Below are 26,868 nucleotides of genomic sequence, written 5' to 3' on the forward strand. Positions count from 1 at the left end.
ATAAGAAATAAACACGGCATCTTTCCCACAAGACATACTTGCTCATCATAAGGAATTATATCTGTGGAAAAGACTTCAAGAGATTTCCAGATAAGCCCTTGCAATAAGCCCTCCACACCACCCAGGAGAGACACACAGGTCATTTTCTAACCATTGAGAGTATGGGTACAAAAATAAATATATACACACAGTGTTCCTTCTTTCACTAACTGCATGCTGCACCTGTGCACACATATATCTGATGACATCTGCTAACATAATAAATCTCAAGTGGTTTGTGGTGTCATCAAAACCTGAGATGGTGGTATGGCTCACAGCCTCCCCAACCCCAGGCTATGGTCTTGTTAAATTTCACAGGCTAAACAGAGACAGACTTGGACTCATTCTGTACATGAACCAGGGGTTTTCAAGAGCGGGTTAAGGTGGTTTACCAAGGCAAAAAAAAAAAAAAAGCCTCTAGATATGACTCAGTGTGAAAAATTTGCTCTCTGATTCAATGGTGGTAAATCAAGGATGACTCCCAGCTTTGAAAAAAAAAAACAACCATTTTTATCTCAATTGTTCTGAATTCTCAATTCAAAGTGTCAACCTTTCCTAGCCCACTTATGTTTTGAAGACTTACTTTAGGAAAGAAAAGCCATGACGATTACATTCTTCATATCTTGCTTACCCACACTTTTATACAACTTTAGTTTCAACTATCAAAATGCCCATAAAAAGAAAACAATAAACTTGAATGAATTTAGGCTGTAATGATGATTAAATTGAGCAAAGGAAACACAAGTGTTTTCGCAAAAAAATGTTCAGGATATTTTGTGCCATATGTAAGGTTTCTGAAACAACAGAATCGCTAAGGTATTTTTTTTTAACCATTTTCAAAAAACAGAAGCATCTGGCAATCCAGAAATCAGTGAGGCAACAGGATGCAAGAAAGCGCTAGACAGTCTACTGATCCTTCAATATAGTCCTGGCAAAGGACCATCCTGTCTTTTGCTCAGTGGGCCATTTTCAACAAGAAAATGAATTGCAAGTCCCCTGCATCCACACCCCGTGGCCACTTGTCCTCAGTGTGAAAGATTCTTCTTGGCATATCTAGAACATCCTGATATCATTTCAAGTTGCCCCCTACTAAAGAAGATCAATGATCACATTTTGTGCCTTTCTTCCATGACTGAGAAAGCCTAGATGCAGCCTAGGGGCTAGAGGAAGAATTCTTCTATAAACGTGCACCACGTGCTTAGTATGGGTCTCGACCCGGGGCTGGGTGCTACCATCCAAAGAGGAGTACATTTTAAAGGATGTCTGCATTTATGATACAAAGGCCTTCCATCCATTTGTCGTAATATTCTCTTCTAAATTTGTTGAGAAAAGAGTAAACTTCCCGTGGGATATCTTGAAAGGCTTCAGACAAACACACTAAACAACGACCTTTGGTTTTTTGCTCACATAACAGGTAGTTGATGTGGGTTTGTAGAATGAAAACAGTGTTGATGGAAACCAAAGAAAAATGTAATTAGGGACGATAAGTCAGGTGCCCTTCCCACCCCACCCACCCACGAAAAACAAAACAACCCCCCCTCCCCCTGTATAATGTATTCAGAAGCCAGACTAACAAAGTCAGGAAACTTTTGATATCACTATTCTTCATGATATGGGAAGTATTTTTATAACCAACAGGGGAAAGAAAGGAGGAACTATGTGAGGTGGGAGAATTCAGGCACATAGGGTTTACCTATGTGCAATTAACACCACCCTCTTTTAGCAACTTACTGTTTAGCGATGGTTAACAATCAAATACACAGGCAGGGTAGAAATACAAGTTTCAAGAACATACTTAATATCACTGCCTCTCCCTTTTTCTCTTCATGTCTGGCCCCATTCTGAGCTGCCCTCAATATTTCTTTGACCATTATCTTTTTAATTTTTTGTGTGGCTATGCGAACAGAGTAGAGACACTTTATTTTTTTTTTTTATTTTTTAAAGAGTACACTTTAAGTGAACAAGGAACAAAATACAAATGACATCCACCCACAGTCCCATCGCCTAAAAAACCTGTTTCATTTGCGCATATTCCAACCCAGCATTTGCCTCTGTGCTTATATACTACTTGCACAGTCATAAGGTTTTAAGGTAGATAGAATTTTATAATTCTTCCACTTAACCTTCCATTGATATCATTGATATTAGTGAAAGGGTGCAAACTTGTAAAATGCTAAAACTAGGAGAGACTTCGGGGATTTTTAGACAAGAGACAAAGAAACAAAACTGACAGCATCCTGTGGTTTGCCCTCTGATCTTTTCAACGCTGGGATTCCTTTAAAAGGTTGGGGCAGAGTCACTGCCCCCTTTAAGATGGGGCTCAGTCTCCTGGGCTCCTTGTTTCATTCCACCGGCCCTCTTTCCTCTTGTAGCTTCACCGGCTTGCCTCTTATACCCCTGGCTTCACAAGCCTTGATCTAAACCGAATGCTCTTCTTACAGATGAGAAAATCAAAATGAGGTTCGGAGAGATAAAGGGGCTTGGTTAAGGCTACTAAGCTAATCAGCAGCCACGCTGGCATTGTAGAAGAGGCCCCTGAACTCTAAACAAGGCTCTTTTATTAATGTTTATTTCAGAGCATGTGGGCCAGCAGGGTTCTGAGCATCAGCAGGATAACCTCACCGGAACTACTGTGACCACAAGCGCCTTTATAGACTTTAGAGAAAAGTCCCAGGTTAGCCACTTGCCACCTTTTATGCTCCAGGTCACAATTACCATCTGATGTCCACAAGCCTGAACCCCCATAAATCTTGGCCGTACTCACAGGGTTCTTTTTCTCGTTGAAAAGAAAATATCAGAATGCAAGTGAGGGAAGCTGATCACTTTATAGAGATAACGTCGAATCTGCTCTCATTGATAACGTAAGATTAAAAAGTAAAATACCTCATAATATGCCTATAAGACATATCTCACAAAGGTGTGATGTTGTACCAATACCCTAGTAGACAACCACTCTTCTAGAAAATATAAAACCCCCGTATCTGTACAGAGACTGTATTTTCGGAATGTTAAATCAGGACACGAGGTATAACTAAGAACTTTTTTTTTTTTTTTTAATGAATTTAAGGTTTGGGCAAGTTTTAGAAAAGTTTTTAAAAATGAATCATTGTTAGCTATGGCTTAATGAGTGGGCTTTGTGGGAAATAATAAAAAGGTATACCGGGGCGCCTGGGTGGCGCAGTCGGTTAAGTGTCCGACTTCAGCCAGGTCACGATCTCGCGGTCCGTGAGTTCGAGCCCCGCGTCGGGCTCTGGGCTGATGGCTCAGAGCCTGGAGCCTGTTTCCGATTCTGTGTCTCCCTCTCTCTCTGCCCCTCCCCCGTTCATGCTCTGTCTCTCTCTGTCCCAAAAGTAAATAAACGTTGAAAAAAAAAAATTAAAAAAAAAAAAAAAGGTATACCATGTAAGAATTCATGATGTCTATGCCCATGAGGGCAGTTCTTAGAAATTCACTTAGAAATAGGATTGGATTACAGTGACTGCCATGTTGTCATTGCTGTTTGTGTCCTGTGCACTTGGCACTTGCTTGTAGTGCTTTGTTCTTCAGACAAGACATCCACTCTCTAGGTTCTTCTCTCAAATGGACATCAATGCATGTCTCCCACGTACAACGTCACAGAGTCAAACTGGTAAATAATTGAGAAGTTCATACATTATGTACGTGTTGAGTCTATAGTTACTCTCTTGGCAGGCACAGGAGAGGCCCATATCCAATCAGGCTCAAGACTCATTCACAGAAGTGATCTTATTTGACCCTTCTTCTGGCCAAAGCACCCTCTTAACCGAGCAGGGTGGGCACACTACTGTCCATTTAGGGGGCCAGACTCTGTATGCTAGGTTTCCTTGTGGTCCAGATATACAGTCTTCTACAGTATTTAAATGGCTCCCTACACGTTGGATCTTCTCCTTTGCTGTGACCAACAGCAGCACCTTAATTCAGCAAGGTCTCCCCTAGGACAATGGTTTTCCCCAACCTTAGGTTAAAATGAGTGTCGTAACAAATGACAATAATTATTACATACTTAGGTCTACCTATGGCTCTGCTCTGTGCTCAGTATGTCATATGTTATCTCAGCCCTTTTAAACATGAGGAGCCTGAGGCTCAGAGAGGTTAAGTAGCCGTGAAAGGTCACGGTGCTCCTAATCCGGGTCTTTCTAATTCCAAAGCCCATAGCCAAAGCTGACCAGTACGTGCGGCAAAGACATAGTGCAAGGTTGTAATCACCCAGGTGAGTGTGGCCCCTTTATAGGAGTTGCCTTGGAAGGCTTTGAGAGTATTCCTTAAAGCGTTTTTATTACTCTTCTTTTGAAATTCCCTTTAGAACTTCAGGCAACATTCTTTGAAATATTATCGATGGGATAGATCTTCTTCCTTTGAATGTGGATTTGAGTTTTGGGTATAGCTATGATTCATTCAGCACCCTGTGGTGATTAAAGACCTTATCAAGCTGGGTAAACCAGTTTGGGTCGCAAACAAGGCATGACAGAATGTAACAAGATTATTTGCAATCTCCAGCATTTCTGAAGGAATGGAATAGAGGAGTGGAAGGGAAGAGACTTGGATTTAGAAGCACCACGGTTCGGGGTATAAATCCTGACTTAATCACCCGGGAGCTATGTGATTCTGGGAAAGGCATGTAATGATTCTTAGCCACGGTAGCCTTACCTCCAAAAAGAGCATACCAATCTACAATACTTGCTTCAGTGTTGTTTGGGGATCAAAAAATACCGCACGTCAAAATATGTCGGAATGTGTCGGAAATGCAGCCTTTCTCAAGAACTATTTCCTGAATCGGATTATCAGGTTACTTGTCTCTGTCCTTGTCCTTCAAATGTGATGAGAGGTGGTAAGCAAGACTTAACGTGGTCGGCGACGATGACCAGACCTCAAGACCCCTCTCAGTGCCACTGGTCCTGGCATAGAGCAGGTATATTTACCATTACAGATGAAAAACCAGAAGGGAAGTCCCTAGTTTCCCGACACTAAGGGACATGAATTTGAAGGAGGATGGGGTGTAGTTTGCAGTTTGCGGGAGGCAGTTTCTATCTCAAGCTTACTCCTAGACTCTCTCTAGAACAGTAGGAAACCTGAGAGCAGCTTCAGCAAGGGCCCCTTATGAACTGCCTGCCCTATGGCAGGTTCTGGCTCAAGGTGGGACATGGGATACCGCTCCTGTCCTCAAGAACAGTATCCAAAGGGCTGCTTTAGTGACACGCATGGGATGATGCTACTCAAATTATAAGAATTGGGAACACCTCAGAACCCATTGACACAAACAGTGTTATTCATCTATTGACTGAGATGTTGTAACTCTTCAGGCAACAAATAAGCCTGCTATGTCCAGGAGGTGCCCCGTGAACAAAACAAACAATAGTCTAGCATAGAGGAAAGAGAGACAGGGAGAAGAAAAGACTGGAATAGCTGACAGAAATAGAAGCCTTGTGTAGTGTTGTTCTGAATTCATAGGCCTGCCAGGCTTCTTTGTGAGGTCAGAAGGATGATTTGAGAATTCTAGAAAATTCGCAGAGAGGTGTTTATCAAAAGATGGAAAAGAGGAGTGCCCAAGCTTTTTGCAACATACAGTAAATCAGGGATAGCTATCTATTGAAAATAGAGGATGGGGGGGGGGGCGGCCTCAGTGGCTCAGTTGGCTAAGCGTCCAACTCTTGGTTTCAGCTCAGGTCATGATCTTGTGGTTTGTGGGTTCAAGCTCTGCATCAGGCTTCCTGATAACCACAGGGCTTGCTTGGAATTTTCTCTCTCCCTCTCTCTCTTTGGTCCTCCCCTGCTTGTATGTGTGAGTGCATGTTCTCTCTCTCTCTCTCTCCCTCAAAAATAAATGAATAAACTTAAAAAAAAACGAAAATAGGGGAAGGGAGCAGCCTCTGAGGAACTCTATAGAGCTTTGGTCAACTGATCTAGAGCTCTTCTACTCTATCTTCTGCAGCGCCCTAAAGTACAGGTACAATATTGTTTCCATTTTACAGATGAGAAAACTAGAGTACAGGGAACTAAATAACTTACCCAAGGTCAATAGCTCCCAAGTGTCAGCAGCAGGATTTGAACCTAGGTAGTGTGGCTCCAGACTCTTGGCTCTTAACCACCTTCATGCAAACTTTCTCTTCTTCTCTGCATGCCCATCCCCAATAAAGTAGCTTGGCCCAACCGTGAAATCTCTCCTCCTTCCTGTAGGGCTCATTCTAGGCCCCACATCTCCCTATCAGGGAGCCATAAGTGTGGGCAACCTTAGCACAAGACTTAGTCACTAAGGAGAAAGGAAGTACTTCCGAAGCCTTGGTCTGATTCTTTAGATCCGCCAAAGGTGAGATCCAGTGACTACCCCTACCTCTCTTCCTGTGCTTTAAAAAAAAAATCGAAAAATTATTGTCCAATCGTACAATGGAACATTATATAGCAACAAAAAGAACACACTTCTCTATAGCATGCGTGTAGAAAAGTGCACATCTTAAGTGTATAGCTAAACAATTTTCCCATGTCACCATCATCCGCATTTAGAAATGGAAAATTACTGGCACTCCAGAAATTCAGAAGCTACCCCATCATCCTTCCCAAAGGTAACCACTGTCCCGATTTCTAACAATACAAAGTTATATTGTTTGTTTTGAACTTTATATAAAGGGAAACATATGATTTGCCTTTTTATGTCTGAAGTACTTTGTTCAACATTTCATGCAATATTCCTTCTTGCAGTTGCAGATGACAAAGTTCTTTTTTCCCACATTGCAATATGGATTCTATTGTATGAACACAACACAACTTATCTACTCTATACTTGACAGTCACTGGGTTGTTTCCACTTTGAAGCCAATACAAATAATGGAAAAATGAGCGGTCTCCTACGTGCGGTCCAGCATCCATATGTATGCATTCTCTTGGGCATAAACCTAGGAGTAGAATTTTTAGGTTTTTAAGTAGCCTATGAGAAATTTTAGTAGATAATGACAAATAGATTTCTAAAGTGATTGTATGAGTGTGTATGGGAGCATATGAGAGTTCTAGTTGTTTTACACTTTCATCAACACTGTTTGGTCTTTTTCTATTCTGGAGTATAATGATATCTCAATTTGGTTTTAATTTGCAATTCCAGTTGACCGATGAGGTTAGCTGCTTTTCATCTGTTTATTGACCATTTGGATAGCCTCTTGTGAAATGCTTGTTCAATTATTTTGCCCATTTTTAGTTGGGCTTTCCTGGTTTTGGTTTTGTTGTGTTTTGTTTTTCTTCATTGATTTGTAAATGCTCTTTATATATTTGGGACATGAGACCTTTGTCAGTTCTATCTGGTGCTGATTTCTCTCCCACTTTGCAGCTTGCAATTTCACTCATTTGATGTCGCAATGTCTTTGTGAGCTTTAAAAGCACATTTTTAAAAGAATGATTGCCACACAATACACTGTACATATTTAAGGTGTATGATTTGATAAGTTTTAAAATACATGTACATTAATGAAACTATCACCACAGTCAAGATAAGAAATAATTCAGTCGCCTCCGGGAGGTTTTCTGTGCCTCTTGGCAATCCCTCCCAACAGATCTGCTTTCTCTCATTAAAACTTGGTTTGCATATGGGGTGCCTGGGTGGCGCAGTCGGTTAAGCGACCGACTTCAGCCAGGTCACGATCTCGCGGTCCGGGAGTTCGAGCCCCGCGTCGGGCTCTGGGCTGATGGCTCAGAGCCTGGAGCCTGTTTCCGATTCTGTGTCTCCCTCTCTCTCTGCCCCTCCCCCGTTCATGCTCTGTCTCTCTCTGTCCCAAAAATAAATAAATGTTGAAAAAAAAAATTAAAAAAAAAAAAACTTGGTTTGCATAGTTTAGAATTTTATGTAAATGGAATCACACAACAGGTATTCTCTTTTGTCTGGCTTCTTTCATTCAGCATATTTTGACATTTATTCATGTCCTTACTTGTATCAATAGTTCATTTATTTTTACTACCGAGTAGTATTTCATCGTGCGGTATATCGTAATTTATTCATCACCTGCTGATGAGCAATTGGACTGTTTACAATTTGGGGCTATTACAAATAAAGCTGATGTGAACATTCCATATACAGGACTCGACAGAGACATAAGCTTTCAATTCTCTCAGGTAAATACTTAAGAATGACATTTCTGGGCATATGGTAGGTATCTCTTTAAGGTTTAACTTCTTAAGGAGCTGTCAAACGGTTACCCAGAGTGACTATCATCTCACAATTCCATCAGCAGTGTATGAGAATTCGAGTTCCTCCAAATCCTCACCAACTTAATATGATCAAGTCATTTAATTTTAGCCATTCTAATAGCTATGTAGTATGTTCCATTATCATTTTAATATGTTTCCCTAATACTTGTTTCCTTCATGGCTTATGGTGTTAAGCATCTTTTTACATGTGTGTTTAACATTCTTGTATCTGCTTAGGTAAAGCATCTAGATGTTCAGATCTTTTGTTCGTTTTAAAAACTGAGGTGTTTGCATTCTTACTGTCCCGTTATTATAGTTGGGGTTTTTGTTTTGTTTTGTTTTGTTTTGCTTTGCTTTGGTATAGTGTGGAAACAAGTCCTTTCTCAGACATTCGACTCACAATATTTTCTCCCAGACTGTGACTTTTCTTTTTAGTCTCTTGACCACATCTTTTGAAGAGTAGAATTTTTAAATTTAATTAAGTCAAAATTAAGGATCGTGCTTTTGGTTTTATATCTAAGACATTTTGCCTGATCCGACAGCACAAAGATTTGTCCCCCTATTTCTTTTGGAATTTTTCTAATTTTATGCTTTCCATTGAGGTCTATAATCCATTTTGAGATAAATGTCATATATCAAGTGCAAGGTACAGATTGAAATTCATTGTTTTCATATGGATATCCAATTGTTCTGATACCATTTATTGAAAAGACTTTTTTTTTCTCCACTGAATTGCCTTTATACCTTTGCGGAAAGTCATTTGTCCATATATGCGTGGGTCTATTCTATTTCTTTGATTGGTTTGCCTATCTGGAGGCCAATAACACACTATCTTAGTTACTATAACATAATAATGTTTGAATCAAGTAGTATTAGCTCTCTGAATTCGTTCTTTTAAATACTGTCTTTTAATGAACTCTTCTGTTGTATTGTTCTCTGGGCAAACTCTTCCGGTGCTTGGTTTGTTCTTTAACAAGTTTTCTCTAAGAAATCTTGAATCTACTCAGACACTTTTCCAGCTTGGATATCTGTACATTTTAAGTCCATTGTTCCTTTGGGCTTAAAGTTTATTTTTATTCAAAGATCTTTTATTAAAATGCGTGTACCCCAAAGAGAGTGGGGTTGTGGTGGTATTACTCCAAAAGTCATCAGCCATTATGGTAACCGACAGCCAGCTGACAATCTGACTGTTTTGGAAAAAGACTCGACAGCCCGGCAGACCTCTTGGGGCTGGGGAAGACCAGGTGGAAGGTGGGAGAGAAAGGAGCTTCAGGTTTATAGTAATTCCTGTAAGTTACCAGGTATCGTCCTGGCTGTTTTGCATTTAGCGTCTTATTTTACCCAAGATCATTGTAATTTCCCTTCTCGGAATACGCTGTAGATCAGGGTCCTTTTCTATAAAGGACTAAATGTTTTAGGTGGGGCCAGCTTGACATGGGGGTGAATCTGTGCATTCACACAGCATGTAAAATCATTCAGATTTTTGGCTTTGCGGGCCATACAGGTAGTCTCTGATGCCTCTACCCAACTCTCTCCATGTTACACAAAAACGGCCATCGATGATATTTAAACACTGAGCCTGGGGGCGCCTGGGTGGGGCAGTCGGTTAAGCGTCCGACTTCAGCCAGGTCACGATCTCGCGGTCCGTGAGTTCGAGCCCCGCGTCGGGCTCTGGGCTGATGGCTCAGAGCCTGGAGCCTGTTTCCCAGTCTGTCTCCCTCTCTCTCTGCCCCTCCCCTGTTCCTGCTCTGTCTCTCTCTGTCTCAAAAATAAATAAACGTTGAAAAAAAAATTTTTTTAACACTGAGCCTGGCTGTGCTTCAATAAACCTTTATTTATGGACACTGAAATTTGAATTTAATATTATTTTTACATATCATAAGATATCTGTCCTCTTGTTTTTTTTTTTTTTTTTTTTTTTTTTTTTTTCTCATTTAGAGACATTGAAACCGTCCTCAGGTCCCAAGTCATACACAAACAAGCAGTGAGTTCTATCCGGCCCGTGGGTGTTAGGTCCCTTAGCCCTTCCCTAGAGAAACTCCACACACGTGCATCAAGTGACATGCACAGGAAGTTCCCATCAAAATTGCCCTTGAATGCTCCAAACTAGAAACAACCGAAAGTCCCTGCAAAGGTAGAATGGCTAAATATATCGTAGTTTATTTATATATAACATATGGTTGAAAGAAAGAAGCAGGTCTTAAAAGAATACATACAGTATGATTTTATTTATATAAAGTTCAAAAACAGACCTGCATAAGTGCTAAAACTAAAATATAAAAAAAAAAAATAATAAAGCAAGGAAATGATCACAGGAAAAATCGGGATGATGGTTACCTCTCTGGAGGGGAAGGTGAGGGGGAGGGGACTTCTGAGGCCTTAGCAATGTTGCGTTTCTTGACCTGGGTCATGTTTGCATTGGTGTTTGCTTTATATTTATTCTTTGAACTACACCTTTTATGTGTCTACTCTGAAATGTATATCTCATCATTTTTAGATTTGCAGTTCCTAATTCTAACCGGGAGTTGGCATTTGGAGCCCCATTTCATAGTGAGGTTGGGGGAGGGGGGAATCGCATGCCCAGGCCACATGTTTCCAACTTCCTAAAGCTCCTTTGATATAATTTTGAAGACCTTTGGCATCCATCTGGCCCTGGGCTTCACATTTGCCAAGAAGAGTCTTGGCTTTTATAGCATTCAAATGTTTTTCTTCTCAGTTTACTTTTGTCTCAGATAATAATGCTCTCTGCCAAATTCCCTCAAGGTCAAATCCACATTATTATGGGTTCCATTGTCTTGAAGCCTTTCTTGTTTGCAAATTCCATTTTTCCTAATTTCAAAATATAATTATAAATAATTCAATCACATTGAATTGGGCAGTGGATGTGTATACTGGCTACTTTCCCTTTATCCCTCTGCTCCTCAGTGTTTATTCTCTTCTTAATATTTCTACCTTCTGGCTCTCTATGTGTGGCTGTATGTTGTCATTAACCAGGCAGGGCTGAAATGAAAGAAAAGAAAATATGTATCCATGGTTGGAAAGGACATGAGTTTAGGAGTAAACCTACGGCAGTTTGAACCTCTACTCAATCTATTGGCTGTGTGCTCACAGCCAGTGGTCTAACCTCTCTGGGTCTTTTCTTTCACTAATGGAACTATGAGAGAGAGTCATTGCAAGAATTAGATATGTAAAGGTCAAGCAAGAAAACCTGTGAAATGGACACAGTTCAACACCTTGCACTACAGGCACTTTATGACTTGTGATAGGGTGCAATACATTTCAGTTTCCTTCCTTCCTTCCTTCCTTCCTTCCTTCCTTCCTTCCTTCCTTCCTTCCTTCCTTCCCTTCTTGCTTTTTCCATTTTGCAAGATTTTTCTGTCTGCCCTTGCCAACCATGTTAATCCAGCAATTGCCTAATGAGAGAAAAGGTTGGTAGTGAGTGGGTTGGGGACAGGAAAAAAAAACAAAGGTGGAAAGAAAGATTCTACTCTAGAGCATAGGAAAAGAGCTCGCATTATATCTCTATTTTACTTGCCCATCGCTCTTCATACCCCTCATTTGTCCGTGAAGTCACGGGTCTCTAGACCCCTAGAAATCCAAGAGCCTGGTAAAGCTGTTGTCAGAATCTTTATAGAGCCTAAGAGAACTCTACCACGATTTCAGGAATAAAAATTGCCTTCAAATAGATCACTTAGAACCTGTCTGGCATATTGTCTGGGCTGAGTAAGTGTTGGGTATTATTACTGCGATTGTTGGTGTTACGATTATTATTGCTCTTCAGGACAGCATCTCAGTGTGCGCGACAGGAGTTGTGAGGCCATCAGCTGCCTCGTTTGCCACACGCACACCCGAGTTACGACTGTTGTTTCTTTCAGCATTTCTCAGTCTCCCCTGTCATTTCCCTCCCCGAAACATTTCATTCTGCCTTTTCCAGAACAAACATCATTATAATCACTTCTTGTTCACATCTCTGCTATCCCCATGGCTCTTGCTGCTCTCACTGGTAGTAGCAACACCTCTGAATTTACTACCATCTGCAAATATCATTAGCTATTGTTTATTCCCTCTCCCACACTATTAATGAAGATGTTAATTAAGACCAGAACTAACACTGACCCCAGCAGCAATCCACTAGACATTTATCCAACTGGATAAACTTCTGTTAGTCATTACCCACCGCTCATAGACATTACCACTCCTCCATTCCCTTCATCTGCTAATTTGTAAGAGACCAGGGGAGAGAATTAAGGGAGCCCAGTATTATTTAAAAATTAACACTCTGATACTTAGGGTTTTTGGAAAGGGATTTGGTGGAACATCAGAAGGATGGTTGTCCGTAGTATATGCATGAGTGAAGTGAGCCAGCATCCCAAAGAATTTGGTAATTGCCTGGCTCAGCTTATGGGTTTCTGAGATTTCGTTTCAGCCACCTCCATGTAAAGATGATCAGACTAAGGCCCAAAGACTTCTCCAAGATCACTTCCCTCGTTAGTAATAGAACCCACATTGGAACTTGGGGCTCTCACTTCCAGTCCCACACTCCGGGTAGAAGCGAAGTTGATCTCACTTCACAGACGGTCTGCTCAGACACCTGCGCATCAGCATTTGGCCACTAAATCCTAAACTTGTGGAGTGGAACACAGTGGCCGTCAACTTCATCCATTTGGCTTCAGCAAACCACGTCGGGAAGGAGTTCTTTACGTATTTTGTTCAAGGCAAGAGCATTATTCACCATGATGCTCTGTTCTCTCAACCTATAAATTAGTGGTTCTCGACCCTGGCTAAACATTAGAATCACCCAGGGGAGCTTTTAAAAAATACCAATGCCCACACCACATCCCTAGAAATTCAGATTTAATTGGATTGAGGAGAGACCCAGGCACTGGTAAATTTTTTTTTATGCTCCCCAGGTGATAGTTGAGAGCCACCCCAGAGGATAAAGTGTTTCTCCAAAGAGTCCTAAGTTGGGAGGCTTCTTGTTCTATAGAATAGGGTCAGTATGGACCTGCTGTACCTTAGCGAATGGGAACAAACCTTTCTCTTTTAAATTTTTTTTTTCAACGTTTATTTATTTTTGGGACAGAGAGAGACAGAGCATGAACGGGGGAGGGGCAGAGAGAGAGGGAGACACAGAATCGGAAACAGGCTCCAGGCTCTGAGCCATCAGCCCAGAGCCTGACGCGGGGCTCGAACTCCCGGACCGCGAGATCGTGACCTGGCTGAAGTCGGACGCTTAACTGACTGCGCCACCCAGGCGCCCCCAAACCTTTCTCTTAAACAGGAAACTGACTGCTCTTCGAACGTTTTCCTTGCGAAGAATGCAAATTGCATTCCCAACTCAGAATGACATAATTTGGAATCTCGTAACCCGGTCGTGGTTATTTACACCTGGCAATTTTTCCAGACTTTAACTTTGTAGGCCGTACTGCCTACCTAAAAGCTCTCAGGCAGTCCCAGAGTGAGCTACTGGTTTAGTGTGAAAGCTGGCCCACTGGAAGCAAAGTCGAGCAAAGGACAGAGGACTCACCAGCGTTTGAAGGGTTTGCTCTTTAGACATTAATACCCGTTGTACCCGATGCAGCAACAAATGCCTTCCTGCCGCTGGTATGGCAATGGAGCCTTGGTGGATGAAGAATGTAGGTCAAAGACAAAATAAGGAAACATCATCTCAGGCTTCTGCCTGGACAAGAGCCCAAGAAGAATAAAAGACAAGACTTTGGAAGACCTCAGAGGCTGCTGTCTTCTGGCGTCTCACTTTGTGGCCTCTTCCGTTATAGGGGAACATCTCTACATGACGAATTGCCAGCAACACTCACACCTATCAGAATTGGGGGATTCACGGGGCTCATGTTCACTTGTGCAGGTTGTTCACTGCCCAAAGGTGCCTGGGACACGGGGGCTGAAACGTGCAGTGGGAAGCAGTGCTTCCAGGAAGGACAAGACGACTCTATTTGTAGTTCACAGAAAGATGCTGCCCGGAAAGTGGGATCCCCGAAGAGGGATAAAGACACAACAGTTTTCCACGTCCTTGTCACAAGAAGCAGAGGCCTCGTGATGAAAACAGGGAAGAAGAGAGAAGAGCAAAGAGATGACCGAAAGTGTCAGGGTTCCCAGGGATCGTCCACCCTCCCTGGTGCTCCAATGCTCCAATATCAGCGCCTCTCGATGGTCGTTAAGGCTGGGCTAAAACAGGAAAATGTACAGGAAGCTGGTGAAATGTGGAAATGGAATATCTGTAGAACAGACAATAAGACCCAAGGAAAAAGGAAGTCTAAGGTGGGAACATTTTTTTATGTGCTCATTCTCTCCTCAACTGAAGTTGGGGCCCCAGCCATGGCTCACGGGCTTGCCCACTGCTGTGACAACCTGGTTCAGCTTCTGGGAAGGAGAAAGAAAGAGCAGGGATCCCAGCAACAGTCACTGGTGGAGGGCCAGGACGGGCGCCTCCACCAGTGAATGCTTCCAGATGCACTGAAGTGTTGTCCCAAAACACGGCTCAAGAAACAGCTTAGGTAGAGAGTGACTCCTCTGGAGGAAAAAAAAAAAAAAATCAGTCATTTTGACAAGGTCAAAATACCAAGAAAACAGCATTCCCAATTGAGAAGTTACGGGTCAGGACCACACTCCATTGGAAAATACTCTTTTCTGCTTCTCCCTCAGACATTTTGGCTCTGACATGGTTTTTAATAAGTCCTCCCGAACAGCAACTCTCTGGGCACATGGTCTCAACTAAAAACATGTAAGTGGTTGGGTTTGGGGTAAGGGTTCTCTCCCCTTACTCATGACAAAAAGAAAGAGGAGGGGGTCAAATAATGGAGCTAAATAATCCCATCTGAGAACAAATGGTCCCAGGTGCTACTTGGGCACAGAATTAGTGGGTTGTAGTGTTGTCTGCACTGCTCAGAGGGACTCAGAGGGAAGGGAAGTTTCCCTCAGGATCTGAAAATTGGGGCAATTTGGATGATTTCCTCTTCGCTTGTACCTTGGAAAGGTAACCAGGGAGGAAGCCAGTGGAGTGAGAAGGAAGGAAGGAAGGAAGGAAGGAAGGAAGGAAGGAAGGAAGGAAAAGAAAGGAAGAAAGGAAGGAAAGAAGGAAGGAAGGAAGGAAGGAAGGAAGGAAGGAAGGAAGGAAAAGAAAGAAAGAAAAGAAAGAAAGAAAGAAAGAAAGAAAGAAAGAGAAAGGAAGGAAGGAAAAGAAAGAAAGAAAGAAAGAAAGAAAGAAAGAAAGAAAGAAAAAGGAAGAAAGGAAGGAAGGAAGGAAGGAAGGAAGAGGAAGGAAGGAAGGAAGAGAAAGAAAGGAAGAAAGAAAGAAAGAAAGAAAGAAAAGAAGAAGGAAAGAAAGAAAGAAAGAAAGAAAGAAAGAAAGAAAAGAAGAAGGAAAGAAAGAAAGAAAGAAAGAAAGAAAGAAAGAAAGAAAGAAAGAAAGAAAGAAAAAGGAAGGAAGGAAGGAAGGAAGGAAGGAAGGAAGGAAGGAAGGAAGGAAGGAAGGAAGAAAGAAAGAAAGAAAGAAAGAAAGAAGAAAAAAATGAGGGAGGGAGGGAGGGAGGAAATGAGGGAGAGAAGAAGGTCTCATTTACTGAGCACAGACAGCTTGCCCAGACATCGCTTGGCTTTTCCATATATGTGATTCCACGTAATCTCTAGAACACCACTGTGGGGTAGGTATAGTTGCTTAGTTAATGAGTGGCCAGGTTGTATCCCATCCAGGTGTACCTGACTTCAAACTCCTTCCCTTTTCCTTTTAACGACTAGTCTCCGCCAACTAGACACACATACATGCACACCTGTGTTTATGCATGTGCACACGTGTGTTTTATTCCTTAAGTGCTTCTTAATCTTGCCCTATCACCAAGCAACCAAACAATGAGAGTAAATTTCCTATGTCTGTTTTTTCTGCTCTTCTCAGACTCTAAATGGTTTTCCTCTCCAGAGTTACCACTAATGTCGTTTTCATCTGTCGTTGCCTGTATCTTATTGAAAAAAGGAGAAGAGGAGGGTGGGGCCGAGGGAGATCATTTGTCCTGGCTCTTTGGCTTATTACTGGGCATAGACTACTTTTCGGGGGTGGGGGTGGGGTAGGGGGGATGCCCCCATTTTGCCAACCCCATACCATGCAGCTGTGGGAACTCTCTCGTCTGCTTTAGATAACAGTTCAGCCCTGTTTTGCCCACAACTTCTTGAGAGTTGAAGTCTCCTCCTTCACGGAGAAGACAACCATCCTTGGAGAAGCTTCTTTTCAAGCAGCCATTGTACAGTCCTCTGAAGGAGGGATTGCAGACCTCGCCCCCATGGCCAGGGGCCTCTACCTTTTTGGTTTTTCCCCCTGGGGAGATGGGGAGGGGCTGGAGCTGGGAATGTGTCTGATGAGGCTGCAGCCTGCCTCCCGTGGGTCACCTGCTGCCCAGGGGAGGAGAGCCATGGCCAGGTTTTCCCTGTGTCTCCCTGGAGCAGACACAGATGCTTCAGGAGGAGAGACGCTATCACAAAAGGGTTTATTAGGAAGAAAAAAAAAAAACCCAAAAACATGTGAAAGGGGATGGGGTGTTGGCAAGCAGGCTTGCTCCAAGCTCAGCCTCTGCTGTCTGTAGTCTCCATTTATTGATTCTTTTCTTTCTCCACTCCCCACTTTCCAAGGGTTCATATTCACTCCACAGAGAAAAGCAATCTCCAGGCAAAAATGGTTACAGTATTTTATTAAAGTTTGGTAGAGAGGAGGGAAGAGGAAGGAAAAGGCTGGACCAGGGGGCACGGGGTGGGGGTGAGGGGGGTGATCATGTCTGCCTGAGAGCGAGGAAGAGAGAGGGAGAGAAAGGGAAGGCAGGCATGCATGAGAGTCTCAAGCAGCAGCCAAGAAGCAGAGAAAGGGCTGCTGGGGACAAGGAGGGGGGTGGCGTGCCAAAAGCCTTATAGAAAAAGAGCAAAGATCCGAACAGGAGGAATGGTTAAAAACCGAAGTGCAAATGGACCTTGGGATCCTCCCTGGGAAGAGGGCTACAAGCAAAATACAAGGCAGGATGCCGGGACACCTCAGAGTAACACAAGTCCTGAGGAGGCAGTTTGGAGAGGCCACAGAAATGGCCTAGCAAATAAAGAAACAAATGCCAGAGAATGCTAATATGCTGAGGGCCTTTAAAGAGAGGGAGAGAAAGAGAGAGAGAGAGAATGGAGGTCTGAGACACAGAGCGACATCAAGTGAAAGCCGAAGCAGAGCAGAGACAGGGACAAAACACACACACATAGCCAGACCCCAAGAGAGGGACACGGAGAGAGTCACACACAGAGAAAGACAGACAGGGCTGGGGGTGGGGGGGTGGGGGGCGATGGGAGTGGGGCGAGAGGGAAAGTCTCCAGCCAAATGCGGGAGATTTGGCAGGTGGACAGCAGCAGCCGGCCAGGCAGTCACTGCACTTGCTGCGTCTAGTCTATTGTTGTCTGGAGGGGGGGAGAGGGAGTTGTTTGTTTGTTTTGTTGTTTGGCCTCTTTGTCTCTTTTGTTCCAAGCAGTTAGTTTGCTCCTTTCCCAGACACTGGGCTGATGGAAGAGCTTTATGGATTTTTCTTAAAGGGACAGGATTAGCTAGTTTACCAGTGTAGCATTAGTGATGCCTCAGTCCTAACCAGTTTCTACCTAACAGGCTATATATATATACATCTGTACTATTTTAAAAGATCAGAGTAAGGATGGAGAGTTAGTATTTTTGCTGTTTTTGTGACTGGTTAACAAGAATAAACGGGTCAAGTTCACCCTCCCCCCCCCCCAAGCGTCCTCCTCCAGGGTTGCCAACACTGCCAGGGGAAAGAAGGAAGGAAGGACAAAAAGAAGAAACCCCTACAAACCAAAGTAAATGGAAACCATACATAAATAGCTCCAAACATTGGTACATGTTCTACCCCTCTTTTTTTAACCTAGGCATCAAGATGAGAAATATAAACTCAAGGCTTTAAATAACCACCAGAAGAAGGGCTTTGAAGGGATAGGGGTGACTGGCCACCAGTCCCCTGACGCTCACCAGGCAGGCACCCAAGGCTCCCCCTGGCCTCACACCCAGACCTGTTTCCTGTAGGCCCTTCCCAGGCTCCAACCCAGAGGACAGACACTGGGCTGGGGGCTTGGGGAGCCTGTTTTGGGTCACCCCTTGGGGCTTGGCCTTCCGGAAGGAAGGGACTGTTAGCACACTCAGGGTGTCCTATGCCGGTGGTGTCAGAGGGTAGAGTCACTCAGCTGACCTGAGAGCCGCGTCTTATTTGTTTGAGGAGGGGTAGAGGAAAGGGGTATCCCGCAAGCCTCTGACTTTTTTGTTTCCGCAGAGACTCCTAGCTTCGCGTCCTTCCTAGTAATTTAAATCAGTTTTGGTCTAACGCAGACAGCTTCTGAAGGAAATGAAATTTCAAAACACTCCCAAATTCATCCACGTTTGATTTTGAATTCCATCTCTAGGCCTCCCTCCAAAATAATGCCCAGTCCTTTTTCTTCATCCTAACTACGCTTTTCCCTTGCTTGCTTTGAAGTCTAGGGTGCTGGAGATTAAAAATCATTACATACAATCCAAGGGCTTGAGGCCCTAGGAAGGGTTCAGAGGGGGTGGAGGTGGGAGAGGGAAGTGGGTGCTCCTTTGCCAACAGGATCTTTTATGTTAGAAGCAAACAGATCCGGAGTGGACTCTTCTGCCCTGGAAAGTGCGGCTGCCACAGTCGGAGGGTGCAGGCTGGCTCTGGGGGCAAAGCGGGCTGTCACCTCCGCCCCACCCTCTGGGAGTTTGCTACTTAAGAGGTACACAATTCTGTCAGCCGCTGGGGTTTGGGGTGGCAGGGTGAGGAGTTAAAAAGCAAGCTGCTTACACCTACAACTTATCCACCGCCCCCCCCCCCCACCATAACTTTTCTCCTCTCGGCCACCGTCCCCCTCCTTTTTTCAAAGCTGCCATAGGTGTCCTGGCCCTTCGTCATTGCGAAGTTTTTGCTTCTGCTCAGGTGCCATTTGAAGGGGCCAGGGAAGTCCCGCCTTTCCAGGGGAAAGGAGGAGGGGATGCTGGGGGGGCGAGGAGATGGGACCTTGGTTCCCGGCGGGCCCAGTCCGAGAGAGGCCTGTGGGAGGTGCGGCCGGAGGGAGTGAGGCAGCACGTGGGACACGTGTTTGCCCAAGGTTTGGAAAGAGAGGATGGTGTGGGGCGCGGGTCTCCCGAGACTCCTGGGGGAGGGGGCATTGGTAGGCAGCTTCGATTTGGGTGGACGTCTGACGTCCCAGGTCGCACGAGGTAACCGAAATCCTGCTAACCTTGAGCGTAGAACTTGATTCGGATCTGGGCACGCAGGCGCAGCCCCGCTCAACCCGTTAGCTCCCACGGACATCGCTTAGGGGCAGGCATCCTCGGTGGCCAACGACCTGAGGAGCACACCCGGCACGTGGAAGGATCAAAGCAAAGTGCTGGCCACGACCCTGGCGGGGTCAAGTCCGATTCCAGAACCAGTCCAGCGGGGTTCAGGAAGGGCCCTGCAACCCCAGGCCCGTGAGTCCGCCCCGCGCCATCCGAGGGGGATTTCGTTTCTATTCCCCGCACGTGTCCCAGCGGCGCACCAGGAGATCCAGTTTCGCCGGAACGTTCCCGTTGACTTGTTGGTTTGAAAGTTGAGGCCCCGGGGTGGTAAGGCTGGCCACAAAAATTTCAAACCCCGCTAATCCTAGACAAAATAAAAACACAATAGGCCACAAACCAACCAACTTGGAGCACATTCTGTGGTGGTCTCCTGGCTGGGCACATGGAACCGCGCAACCTGGAGGGAGTGAACCTTTCTACTTCTAATGCCCAGTGTTGTGTGGGAAGACCTCAGGATGGAGTTGCAGCCGGGTCCCCCGTCCACCGCATGCGCCCGTCTTCTAAAGAAGAATGAAAACAACCCCCCAAACCGGCCGCATCCAAAGCTCCGCGGGGTGGGGGGCAAGGGGCGCCGGAAGCTTGCCTGGAGCCCGAGGTTTGGCACGAATTTGCCTCCCACCGAGACGCAGGGTCTCCCAGGGAGACGGAACCCAGCCGGAGAAATCGCGGCCTGGGAGCCCCTGGCCCCCACTCGGGAGCCAACCCGCCCAGCGCGAAGAGTGCATCCCCCGATCCCCACGCCGGGGAACTGCAAAGCAGGAGGACGCTCAAGGCTCCAGCAGGGTGGAATCCTAGAGACAAAAAAAAATCTGAAAAGAAAAAAATAAATAAATTTGAACAAAACTAAACTACAAGCCCGCTGGTCCCCGCCGAAAGCGAGGTGGGGGAGGAGGGGGCGGGAACGGCCGAGGCGCAGAGAGTGGGGGATGCGAAACGAACTCCGTCCCCTGCAGAGTCGGTGCCTTCGGGGGCTCCAGCACCGCGCGCTCCCGCCGGCAAGGTTTGGACTCACGGGGGAGGGGGAGGATGGGAGGGAGAGGAGAGAAGAAGGATAGGTGGAGGGGGAGAAGGGAGGTGGTGGTTCTTTTTCTCCTCCAGCCAGCGCCAGCCGAGGGGAACTTGCGGTGGCGGAGCTCGAGAAAACTTTGGAAAGTTTCGGGAGCGCGGTTAGTGGTGGAGGCGCAGGGCAAAGAAGCAATGCTGGGGTGGGCGCTGGGGAGCGGACGGGGTGCTCCTGGGAGGCCAGGTCCTGGGGTGGTTAAAGATCCAAGCATCCTGGGTCAGGTCCGCCCCCGGCCGCAGAGGCTTCGAGGCGCTGACTGCGGGACGTTTCCTTAAGAGATGGACAAGACAAGACCGCGGGTTCGGCGGTCTCTGCCAGTGCGGAAAGCACTGCAGGGCGACGGCTCGGAGCAACAGCGGGAAAGGCTCGTCTGCCAAGGCGGAATTAGATCCTCCCGCCCAGGGGCCCCGTCCCCCATCTTCCCCCGCCCAGCGAGGGCCGCGCGCGCCAGGGATCTTTGGGGCGACGCGCGCCGTTTCGAGTCGCGCTTCGGCTCTCCGCGCACCACGTGCGCCCACGGCCTCAGGCGGGGATGTTTGGGCCAGTGCCCCTGAAAGAGAGGGGGCCACGCAGCCAAGACCAGGCTTCGGCCACGTTCGGCCCGCGCACCCTTGCTGGGGGCAGGATAAAATGGCCCTACCCAACTTTTCCCTGCGCCCTGGGAAGGAAGCGTGGTGCGCCCGCTGGAGCGCGAGGCCGCCGCCGCCCGTTCCACACGCGGCCTGGCTTTCTGCTTTTCCTCACTGCTCACCAGGGAAAGGCAGAATTCAATGATATCATCCAAGTGTCACGCAGTCTTTTCCTCTTTTCCTCTCGAGCCTAGTGTATTTCGAAGGGGTATCTCCCAATTCTCAAATAAATGTCTTTCTCTCTAAAGCCTGGCTGGGTTCTGTAGTAACCATTGAGGCGAAAATGACCACACACACACAAAGAAAGAAAGAAAGAAAAGAAAAAAGAAAAGGGAAGAAAAGAAAAGGAAAGAAAAGAAAAGAAAAGAAAGAAAAGAAAATTAAAGAAAAAGAAAGAAAGGAAAGGAGAGGAAAGGGGGAAAAACCCAATCAGTTGTGAGTTTACAGCCTGAAGCGGCTTATTTGGGCCCATTGAACTCCATTCCAGACCGCGCAGCTCACCCTATTCGGGGAGAAGCTGGAGAATGGAGACAAAACAAGGTTATTTAAAGTGACTCCCGGAACGCGACTTCCCTTCCAAAACTCCTTAGGTGTCTGCTTCAGGGCTCCAGCTTAGCGCGGCCCGGGCAACCCAGCCTCGGATGTTTAAACCGGGCCAACCGCCGGGTGAAACTACCTGTTGGGAGAATGCGCAGTCTAGACTTTCGGCCCTCTTTTCTCCCGCGCAATCCCCGCAGCGACGGGATGGTTCTGGGTTTGGCAGGACTGGGGAGAGGACAGAAGAGCCGGGAGCCCCGGACTAAGTCAGTAGCTCCTGGCTCTACCCAGCGTGCCGCAGGGGCTCTTTGGAAAGTGGAAGCAGCCCCTAGAACGCTGTGCGGGGCCCTTGGCTGCAGGGATGCCCCCAAACTCTCACGATTCTCGTAATTCGGAAACCACGAAGCGGTGCGGTTCGTGCCTGCTTGGTGCAAGTCTAACTTAAACACACACACACACACACACACACACACACACACACACACACAAAGCCTCCTGGCGGCTTCCTCGGCGCGCACCCCCACCCCGCACTCCAACAGCCCACACTTTTCCCTGCACCGAAATTCACTTTACTACTTAAAATTCGGAAAACTCCGCCGCCGCTTGGACGCGCGGCAATCCAGAGGCTGCTTAAAGCTCTTGCACGAGTTGCTTGAGGGAGATCACTCTGCTCTTGCGAGCACACAGAATCTCTGTGTCTTAAAACAGCCTAACCCGACGAGGAAGCAGAGTTAGCGGTGACAATCTGAGTAGTCTTTGCAGCCCGTTGGGGGAATTTTCGGAGCCTGGGGGACAGGGGGCTTGTCTCGCTGGAACCGGTGGGAAGGACGGTTCCGGCCGGGCCCTGGGGCTGGAAGTCTCATTTGGGGAGCGCACAGCCCGGGTTTGGCGCGCGCGTTTAATTACGTTCTTTAGGGCAAACTCTCCCGCACAGCCTGCGCCGACATTACTTCTGGGGGGATGTGGAGGCACAGGCTGGACTAAGCCGGGAAATCCCCCCCTCCCCAGACTCGGAAACCACTCCGCATTGTGTCTCCGATGCGGGTTTCTGCTCTTTGATAGCGAACTGCACTCAATTTGGGGAGCAGTGGGACTTGGGAGAGGCCCTACCGACGGGCCCGTTTGGGGTCCGAGGGTAGGGAAACTCTTTCTCCCTGATTGGGGGTACGGCGGCGCTTTATTTCTCGGGGCATGCGCTCACATTTTCCACGGTCGCAACGCACTCGGCTTAAAACGAAATGGGGACAAATATGAGGCCACTGCAGGGAAGGAGGGGGGTAAGCCTCATCTTGCTTAGGATACTCGTTCTGACAGCGAAAACTGCCGGGCTGCGACGAAGAGCGAGAATTTATTAATGAGAATTTATTGCACAGGAACGAGAGTTGAGACTTCGAGCTAAAAGACGGCTCAGGACGCTTCCCGCGCGGCAGTCTTTTATGATCCTGCCGCATTAGTCTGTTCTGCCCCTAAGTCACACCCCTATTCCCAGTCTTAAGTGGCATTTCCCTTCCCAGTGTGCCTCTTTCCTGTGCCCACTCGTCCGGGGCTTCGTGTTGCCCAGGACCTCTCGGCGTCTGGAAAAACTCTCGCAAACTTGTCCTTCGCCCAGTGCGTATGCGCGGGTGGGCTCTCCCCGCGCCGCCGCGCCGCAGCCCCGGACCCTCCCGGGCCTGGGAAACCCGGTGCATTTTCCAGCGCTCAGCCTCTGCGCTCCTGTTTTATTTCAGTTCAATCCCAGGGGCACGGACCCAAGGATAATAAACAATGCTGCTTATTAGAGATACAAACGGGCGCAGAAAAGAACCACGCGGAAAAGCAAGCACAGAGACATTTTAACAAGTGGCCATGCATTCAGAACTGTCTTTGAAAGTGACTTGTAATGTACAATGGGAGGGAGCCTCTCCAAAATTACAGAAATTCTCAGAATGTACGTTTGTCAAAGGATGATGGCCGGAGCTATTTTTATTTATTTGGTTTTGCCTCTGGAAATCAGGCGGAGTTGTTGCTACCTGCCCAAGCCTCTCTACAAGCTGCCTCCCCCTCCCTTATCCCCCTCTTAGATCGCTAGGCCTCACACACAAAAAAGGGAGGGGTCTTCCAGGTGTGGGTATCCTTTGCTACCGTTATTTCAGATCCCTCAAGGGTTGAAAACACTGCCTCCCCTTTAGGCAGTGACAACACGGGCTTTGGGGGAAGATGTCATCGTAACGGGTGTGGTCAACTAATTCAGAGATACGGGGGATTTTTTTTTTTTTTGTATATATATTAACGCAGATACCTTGTGAGTGTTGACCCTGAGAGTGGAGGCTGGTGATTCCTCCTGAGGTGCGGGTGAAACCGATTTCTGCCCTGCCTGATGGCCTTGGGAAAGGGCCTCCCATCTGCTCTGATCGCCTCCACCCCTTCCAATGTCAGAAAACCTTCCTGCCTGCAAATATTGGCACTTGGCTACTACTGACAGGCGGTGCTGCTTTAAATAGGAAGAAGACCGCGGGGCGAAAAGAAAGTCACAACCTTCCTACCCACCAGACTACCTGCCTCCGGTCCCCAAAGGCCAAGCGCTGGCAAAAGAGACTTACAAGGAAAACCTCCGATTTCGGAGCAGGATGGGAAATGAATCAGCTGTGTGTTCCAGGAACAAAATCTCTCTTTGATTCTCAGGAACTGGGGTGCCCCAGAACAGGTCTCCCCTGTTTTAGTGCCTGAGCGCCTGCACTTCCTATGACCCTGTCTCTCCACTTCTCCATTGTTGTTGTTCAGATAAAGGTAAACGCTGGGGGAGCTTCAGCGGTGCTTCAGTTCAGTCCGCCTGGGCAGCAAGTTCCTTTTGACTTTATCCAGAGTGCGGCTGTGCTTCTGGCGGTGCCAGGGGTGGGTCTGGTCTCACCACAGCTAGCCCCGCACCCCACACAGAACTCTCAGCCTCTGGACCTGCCTGGGGCTGGCTCTGGCTGGGTCTGGGGCCTCTCTTTTGAAAGGCACCCCTCTGCCAAGCAAGGGCATCTCCTTGGAAATGATCATGGGGCCAACTGCACCCGAGGAATAGCCCAAACCTTCCCTCCCCAGTTCCTACCTCAGTTGATGGCTTTACGTAGCGTTCATGAATTTTTGTTTCCTAACTTCAATTCTGAATGATCTTCAGAACTATTGAGCTGTCTACCCTAGAGGCCAGCTTCTCCTAGGAAGGGAAGGGTCTGTGCCCGATGAGTTCCAGCTTGAGAGGCTGGCCTCTGCACAACTGTGGCTGCATTTTAGAGGGGGCCTCAGGCATTTTGGGTGCTGGACTTCTTCCCACTGTTTTCCTATTCAATTGGACGGTGCCTAGTAACTTTATAGAGAAGGAAACTGAGGCACAGAGGAGGGACTGGGCTTACCAAGGGCATACGGTGAACTGAGAGCAGAGTCTGCACCAGACCCCAGGTTTCCTGATTTGAAGTCCGTTTGCCCCAGTTTTGAGGCTGGTGTAGCTAACAAGACACTACTGTTCAGGAAACATCCACTGTGTGCCAGACGCTTTACATAGGTTGTCATTACAGTAACCCTAAAGAGCATTATTAGCCCCAATAAAAATCGGTAAAAATTATAAGAGTAACATATGCATAAATCAAAATATTTCAAACAATCCAAAAGGGCGTAAACTGAAAGTAAGTCTCTTCCTCTGCCCCCTCTTCCAGAATAATGCTGATACTTTTCATTCCTTTAGTGGCTCTGTCCTTATCTAATAGACGTCACCATTACCTTCCGAGTGAGGACAGGGAGTGTCCCAATCAGGATAACCAGCTGTGGCTGCCTGTCTCAGACCCAGCACCACCATGACTGTCTATCTTAGGGAAGGCGAGGAGTGGGGAGAGACAAGGAGCGAGGCCACAGATAAGAAGGCTCAAGTCAGAGTTCATGTCACCCCTTCCTCTCCTCTCCGCCTGCACCTGCTAATGCTACAGTTTTCCGGGAGCTGAGACCATGAGCTCTCTCGGTGCAGGTAACCTGATGGCCATTTGTGAGGGCTGCATTCCTTCCAGGCCTCGGTGCAAATGGACAAACAGCTTTCCTTGTGTCCCTGTCACCTAGCTGCTGTCACCCCAGTGCTGCCTGCGGCCTGTGCTACCTCTGTCTGGGACTGGGGCAAGCTCCTTCAGCTTCAGATTTCCCTGCCTGTTGCTCGGGGTTGTTGGGAGGCTCAAATGAGAGACGGGGTGACGGGGTGGGAGGGGGTGAGGACGGGGGTGGGGGTGGACTGTAAACTTGAAGTCTCTTTATGTAAATAGAGTCGCTGCTTTTCAAAGGTCTGGTTAGGACCCTGTGGCCCTTCAGTTCAAGATGGTGAATGTTCAGGGTTGTTTGCAAAAGGGTGTGCTTGGGGGATATGGGGATTTGCCTTTGGGTGTTGTGCATATAGGAGCAGGTATAGAAGTACATCTTAAAGTGGAAGGGGATGTTCATTTTTCCGTGAAACATGGGAACACTGAGTCTTTGGGATCAGGGGCTGCGGTGAATATGAAGATTTCCTTCTGCGGGAGAACACAGAGAGCCAAGTTGGTGAGGGCAGAAGGAGGCACTTCCCGGCTTGGGGGTGCACAGTGGGTGGGTAAGAAGCATGGCTGAAGGGATGATTCAGCCTGTCCCTTTGGGTAGATGTCCCCCACCGAAGGCTGATGTTAGACGTTCGGGAGCAGAGAGGGTGAACGCTGGTATAAGCTTCCCAGAACCGATCATTTCATTGTTTGCAACTATTTTTGTGAGTGGAAAGGAGAGGGATTTTAGAGGATGCGTGTGATAATTCTTTCAGGAAAAGCTAGTCCTGTCCTCGAGAGTTCCTCATTCGGGAAGAATGGCTAGAAAATCCTGAATTGGTGGTGGAGGGCAGCGGGGAGGGGGCTCCAAGTGAGAGCAAGTGACGGGCCCTGGCCGTGGGCTCCTCCAGAAGAGGAGCAGCTGGGGAGGGGCTGGTGTCTCTGAAAAGCGCTTCTAGAAACATGCACAAGACCCTGCAGCATGCACAGATCTGAGATGGTACAGAGGGAGAGTGTGAGCGTCCAGGAGGA

At 46.9% G+C, this 26,868-nt stretch overlaps 1 protein-coding gene and 1 long non-coding RNA gene across 12 annotated transcripts in view; one reads left to right on the top strand and one right to left on the bottom strand.

The window, feature by feature from the left end:
- Positions 1-26,868, bottom strand: part of NFIB (nuclear factor I B) — a 456,253-nt gene that overhangs the window by 254,660 nt on the left and 174,725 nt on the right. The window lies entirely within an intron of this gene.
- LOC102901864 overlaps positions 1-26,868 on the top strand; it is a 46,528-nt gene that overhangs the window by 9,697 nt on the left and 9,963 nt on the right. The window contains exon 1 of one of the 4 annotated variants that reach the window (XR_006588627.1): positions 17,568-20,597. The exons of the other annotated variants lie outside the window; for them this stretch is intronic. This is a non-coding gene — a long non-coding RNA (uncharacterized LOC102901864). Of the gene's footprint in view, positions 1-17,567; positions 20,598-26,868 lie in introns of those variants that run through there. 4 annotated transcript variants of the gene reach the window in all.

This window comes from Felis catus, chromosome D4 (genome assembly GCF_018350175.1).
Source record: "Felis catus isolate Fca126 chromosome D4, F.catus_Fca126_mat1.0, whole genome shotgun sequence".
Taxonomy (NCBI): Eukaryota; Metazoa; Chordata; class Mammalia; order Carnivora; family Felidae; genus Felis; species Felis catus.